This window comes from Babylonia areolata, chromosome 18 (assembly GCF_041734735.1).
Source record: "Babylonia areolata isolate BAREFJ2019XMU chromosome 18, ASM4173473v1, whole genome shotgun sequence".
NCBI lineage: Eukaryota > Metazoa > Mollusca > Gastropoda > Neogastropoda > Buccinidae > Babylonia > Babylonia areolata.
The window spans coordinates 19,202,289-19,208,896 of NC_134893.1; the positions used below are offsets into that span (position 1 = coordinate 19,202,289).

Genomic DNA, 6,608 nt, shown 5'->3' on the forward strand with positions numbered 1-6,608 from the left:
GTTTTGGGTGTTGTGGGTTTTTTTTGTTTGGTTGGTTTTTTTTTTGGTTTTTTTTTTTCTTTTCCTTGTCTATTAGTGTGAAAGAAACACATTTAAATAAAATCATACAAAGTAAAAATGAAATTTTAGACATTTAATTGAAAGAGAGAATGAGAGAACAAATAGATGATTATTGAAAACAAAAATGAAAAAAAAAAATGAAAAAAAGTGCGTCGGCCGGGAGTCGAACCCGGATCGACTGCTTGGAAGGCAACCATGCTAACCGTTACACCACCGACGCTCCTGCTGAAGAGTGCGAATTTAATTTACATATCAAAAGACTGCTCGAAGAGAATTTCACTCGGCAGTGCATGCTCAGTTCGTATCCTTTTCATTAAACTATAGGTATAATTAACGTACTGTTTCGATTTTTTTTCACATGCCTATGTCATACACTACAGTAGGAATCAGATCATAAACACATATAGTCACGCGTAATTGCAGTAGGCTATGTATCACCGGGGAAGTCTGTTGACCAAGATAATGTTTCTCTCTCTCTCTCTCTCTCTCTCTCTCTCTCTTCAAGTTGCTGGATGAACGAGAGGGGTTATAATGTTTTGGATGGCCTTGTGGTTGCTAGTTTTCCTCGTGGAAAAAACAAACAAACAAACTTTCTGTCTCTCTCCCAGGGCACCCCACAAAAGATAAAGTGGCCGGCCGTGGCTCAGTGGCAGAAACTGCATGAGCCTGCACTACACTGACGGTCGGTTTGGGTCTTGTTCATTGATGAGAAAGGTGAGGGAGGAGGGTAAAAAAAAAAATTAAAAAAAAAAAAAAAAAGGACACATTAGCGCAGTGTATATCTTTGTCTGTATAATGTCTATTTGTGTCTCTGTGTGCCAACGGTTGGTCTGGCTGCCTGCGTCTCTCAGTGTCTGTCTCTGTCGATCTGTCTCTCTGTGTCTGTATCTGTGTCTGTCTCTCTCTCATATTTAATCCAGTTCAGTCACGTTAGCCAGTACGTGTTACCAGTTCTGTTCAACGCTTTTGGAGCTGTTTTTCTGACTAAACATGGCTCAAAGGGGGTCAGGGAGGGCGCCGTCACTCCACTGACGTGTGTGTGTGTGTGTGTGTGTGTGTGTGTGTTCTTTAGTTTAACGTCTTTTCACTGTAAGTGATAGTAGACGAGGAAAATCGAGTGGGAGGAGGGGTAAGGGGGGGGGGGGGGATTACTGTGTACGCATACGAGTAAGTGAAAGTGTGTGTGTGTGTGTGTGTGTGTGTGTGTGTGTGTGTGTGTTTGAAAAATATTTATTTAAGTTTTGTTTCAAAAATAAACAAAAAAATAACAATATAACATATTTCTAATGAAAAACTAATAACTATAACAGCGAACCAACTGGACTATTTAACAAGGAGTTGAAAAAGTCATACATTAGCAATGGACTGTTGAAGATCGTCAACACTGAAGATGATTTCAGTTCAGGGATTTGAGACTTTAACATATCGCAAGTTGGTATATGATCGGCTGTTATGTGAGCACCACAGATGCAAGAAACATTACTGACATATTTCGTCCTAAAACAATTCATTTTCCATCTGCAGATTAGAGAAATGATTTGCCTCTTATGAAAATCATTATGGTAATGTTTCCCCATGAAACCATACATTTTCCTTATGTTCTTATGTAACTCCAAGTTACCGGTGTCTTCAGTTTCTTCAAACTGAAATTTTGACCATTGGACTTTTTCTACCATGGTGTAACATTCCTGTAGTGAAACCGAAATATTTAAATCTAACTCCTTCGTGGAGCTTCTAGCTCCTTTTTTTTTTAATCCAAAATGTCAACTTTTTCATTATAGTAAAAACCGCAATCAGAAGGAATGTCTGTGTGTGTGTGTGTGTGTGTGTGTGTGTGTGTGTGTGTGTGTGTGTGTGTGTGTGTGTGATAGCATCCGTCAGTGCGCGTGTGTACACACGTGCAGCTTCACACCAACACTGTTATGTGTGTGTGATCCGGCGTTGCATCCGTCACTGACTGAGTGCACCGCGGCGTGTGCGGTAACACACGTGCAGCTTCACAACGACACTGACTCAGTTATGCGACCCCCCGCCCGCCCCTTCAGTACACCAATTGTCTCTTCTATTGACGACATATTGGTCATTTTTTTTCTCTCCTGCTGTTGATCGTGGCATCATCTTTAAATTGAACGAAATGAGTATTGTTCTGACTTTTTTTTCAGTCACTTTCAACATTATTATTATTATTATTATCATCATCATCATGATAATTATCATTATTATTAGTATCATTGTTGTTGCTGTTGTTGTTAGCCTTCAGTTATCAGATTACAGTTTACTACTAGATATGTTTGGTTGTCAGTGCCGGTTGGTCATTGGTTTGGTGGCTAGCTGGTTGGTTGGTTGGTATATTATTGTAACAATGACTGATGTGCATGAATCAAAGCTCCGTTTTTTGCCGCAGTTTGTCGCCCCCTGACTTAAAATAAAAGGGAGCCCGAGGGAGTTGGAGGGGGTGGAACATAATATGATTTATTGCCAGGTGTCCACTGACAAAACTGTTTTGTTGCTTTCGTGTCTTTATCTTTGGAGTCCAACCATCCAGTATGCAATGGAACTGTCTGAAAGGTCATTATTTTCTTGTCGGCACTCGGAACCCTTCCAAGGCCTCCCAAAAAAAGGGGCGCAGCGACCCAGGTCGATCAACATTGGAGATCCTCCCCACGCTCCAAAAATAGCCCTCGCGCCAGTCAATCGGAGCTGCCGTTGCGTCACAGTGAGACGCAGACATCAGTCGACAGCGGTGAATCTCTGGGCTCAAATTATCTCCATTACGGAGGAATTTTTACCAGCGATGCTTGCTGATGGTCTCTAATATCATAGTCCACGAAGTCTTCTCTCAAGAGTTACGTCGATAGTTTTTGTCAGTTTTTGGTCGCTTCTTCAGACGTACCAGTCAAAGTCATGAAGTGACGCATGCGCGTCCGGAATATAGGTCAGTCGGTCAGTGTGCAAAACGACACAAGCAAGTGACCTTAAATAGGGCAGTAAGGCTAATAAAAACTCAAAGAGCTATGCCGGAAATATCGCAGAAGCAACCCTGAGAAGCTGTCGCCTACTTCTTCAGCTCGCGGCCGTCATTCTTTGTAACTGGAGTATTTGGGAGGGCAATCGTTATTTTATGAAAGACATTATGACTGACTTTATGTGATCATAGCAGTGATAAAATCATTCAGTCGGCATTCCCATTCCAGACATAAGAAGGAAATGTTTCAGGATTTAAGTAAAAATGATAAGGAAAAAATATATATATGTCAAATACAACAGACGGCTGGAATCGATTTTTACCACAAAAGAAGTATTTTTCCCAGCATATTTCACTGAGACATCGTGTCCAACTGACCCAGCGCACGCTAAAAAGGTTGACGAAGTAATTAATACCCCGACGGCAACAGAAGGCGGCAGATCAAAATTAAAATGGGGAGCAAGAGAAAGGGATTAAGGGAAGGAATTATTTTCATGAGGGAGGAGGTGGGAAAGATCAATGTTGTTAATTGTTGGGGTTTTTTGTGTGTTTCCAGTGTTTTTCTCTCGAGTCACACACACACACACACACACACACACACATACAACACACACACACACACACACACACACACACACACACACACACACACACACACGATCGCACTGGCACGCATGCACTCACACTGCACTGGCACACACACATGCACTTAGCGGGACACAGCGCGCGCGCACGCGCGCGCACACACACACACACACACACACACACACACACACACACACACACACAAGGGAGGAGATGGGAAAGATGCGCACACACACGTACACTGGAAATAGTGAGAATGAAATAGCTATGGCACAAACAGCTTCTTTGACCCAAAATTACAAGCTAATCCCCAACCTGTGTGAATCTGTCCCAGCAATTACGGGGTCAGCTCTATGTTCCCTCAGCTCTATGTTCCCTCAGCTCTATGTTCCCTCAAGTCAAGTAACATGTCATGTCATTGCGTGACATTGTAGTTATGTCTCACTGCGTGTAATTGGATTCCGCATACTCCTCTATTTGTCTGTCTTTTTTCCTGCCTGTATTTCTGTATGTATGTCTGTCCATGCGTTTGCTTCTCTCTCTCTCTCTCTCTCTCTCTCTCTCTCTCTCTCTCTCTCTCTCTCACGTCATTTTCATTATAAACTCACGCTTGACCACTGGTCAGTTTAACCATTGCTTGACCACAGGTCATTCTGACCATTGCTTGACCACTGGTCACTCCGACCATTGCTTGACCAATGATCATTCTGACCATTGCTTGAACACTGTCACACTGACCATTGCTTGACCACTGGTCACTCTGACCATTAGTTGACCTCTGGTCATCATGTAACTTGAATTGAGGGAACATAGAGCTGAGGGAACATAGAGCGGTTTGTTAGGAGAATTAGCTCTATGTTCCCTCAGCTCTATGTTCCCTCAAGTCAAGAGATATTTACGTCATGTAATATGGCATGGCATATGTCATGGCACATGGCATGATATGACATGGCATTATGACATGACATGACATAGCATGTAACTTGACTTGAGGGAACATAGAGCTGAGGGAACATAGACATGCATCCGCAATTACAAAGGTGTTTGAGGTCAGATCGTTATCTTTTCTTGTCTTTGACAGAGCTGGGAAACTTGGTCCTATCATTTTGAAGTTGTTTTTCTATCAATATGCTCTCATTATTTAGGGAGTGGGGTGTTGGGGGGGCGGGAGGAGGGAGGAAGAGGTGGGGGTGTTCTTTATTTCGATTTTCTACCATTGTGACGGGTCCAGTTTGTGTCATATTTCATATCAACCCCCACCCCTCACCCCCATTCATCCCTATGCACCCCCATCCTATTTTGCCTGTTCCATTTCTTTAAGTTCTTTCACAACAGGAGAGGGAGACAGAAACAGAGAGAGACACAGAGAGACTGTTCTGCGTCGTGTGCAGAGACCATAAGACTGCCTTATTCAGCCATTTTCCGTGTGATCTTTACCGGCTGAATGATGTGAAATGAAGTCGGCAAAATCCCCCAATAAAGTCAACATAAAGGAAACAGTCTAATAATAAAGCAGACGACTGGAAACAACAGGGAAAACTGTTCCACATTTGAGCTGTTGCAACCTGTTATCATTTAGGCCAATGACGCTTGTGTTGCGTAACGGCGGACTGAACCTGTCGTCATCATAGTGTTTCAGTCTCGAGCCGTTTAAGACTAGCAGTGATTAACATTTCAGCTTTCGGGATGTTCTGGTCTGCGATTGATTTCCCGGCCCTTGGTTTAACGCCTTAATTCAACAAAACACCTCACATACTTATCTAATTTGATCTTGAACTCCAGTCAACAGACATGAAATGCCGAACTGATCTTTCTAGGTAAACTTTAGCTGTGTGCGTGGCCCCATTGACCTTATAGGTGAATGCCAGTAGGCCTTTTATCTGTCGCATGTATGAACGGTGGAACCGCACGACAGCCGGGTGCTAACATCATACTTCTGCCTCGCAGATCTCTGAGGTCACTGGTTTGAACACCCGAGGTGGCCGTTGTTAAGATTTCTGTTTCAGTTCCTGGCAAACATACGTTAATTATGTTCAGACTGCTTGTTGTTCAGTTACAGATACCGTCATCATTATAGTTTCTTTTTTCCAACTTGACCTTATCGATGATGCAACCCTTTTATTGCAGCAGGTCCTTTTACGCGCGCCAAGTGCATGCTACACTCTGGACCACGGATTATCGTCACATCCAAATGACTAGCGTCCAGACCACCACTCAAGGTCTAGTGGAGTAGGAGAAGGTAATGGCGAGTGTGTGACTGGACGGACGCGTTGCCACAAGGCCAGCTCTCCACGTTGAAAGACAGGGCAGACAGTTTCAGTTTTCTCAAGGAGGTGTCACTGCTTTCGGACAAATCCATATACGCTACACCACATCTGCTAGGTAGATGCCTGACCAGCAGCATAACCCAAAACGCTTAGTAAGGCCTTGAGCGCATGTGTATATTTGTCAGGTACCTCTCAGAGTGAATTTCTTCTATAAAATGTTGTCAGAGGACAACACTCTCGTTGCCATGGGTTCTTTTTCAAGTGCGCCAAGTGTGTGCTGCACGCGGGACCTCAGTCTATCGTCTCACCCGAATGACTAGACGCTCAGTTTTATTTTCCAGGATAAAGGGCGAGAGCAGGATTCGAACCCTGACCCTCACGGACTCTGTATTGACACTGAAATGAGCGTCTGAACCATTCTGCAACCTTCCTCACGGGTAGACAACACAGCACAACCGTACCGATTGACTGATTGATTGATATGGATATTTATATAGCGCCTATCCTCAATCTGATTGAATGACACAGGAAACGAATGATGAGTGCCCAATGGCAGCCGTCAGTCGGCTCTACAACCGTACTGATCAACAAAATGAGCTTAAAATACAGAATCATATCCAACGAGCTGTGAAGAATACATGATTTAATGGGCAGTTATTTATGGCTCTCAACGGCTGACTGATTGGAACTCTTCACAGGTAATACCAGCAACAGCCACAAATGTCGAGTTA

The 6,608-nt window shown here is 43.4% G+C and overlaps 1 non-coding gene across 1 annotated transcript; it reads right to left on the bottom strand.

The window, feature by feature from the left end:
• Positions 1-208: 208 nt before the first annotated feature.
• Trnag-ucc (transfer RNA glycine (anticodon UCC)) lies at positions 209-280 on the bottom strand. Its single transcript has one exon. It is a non-coding gene; the product is annotated as a tRNA-Gly (tRNA).
• Positions 281-6,608: the final 6,328 nt, after the last annotated feature.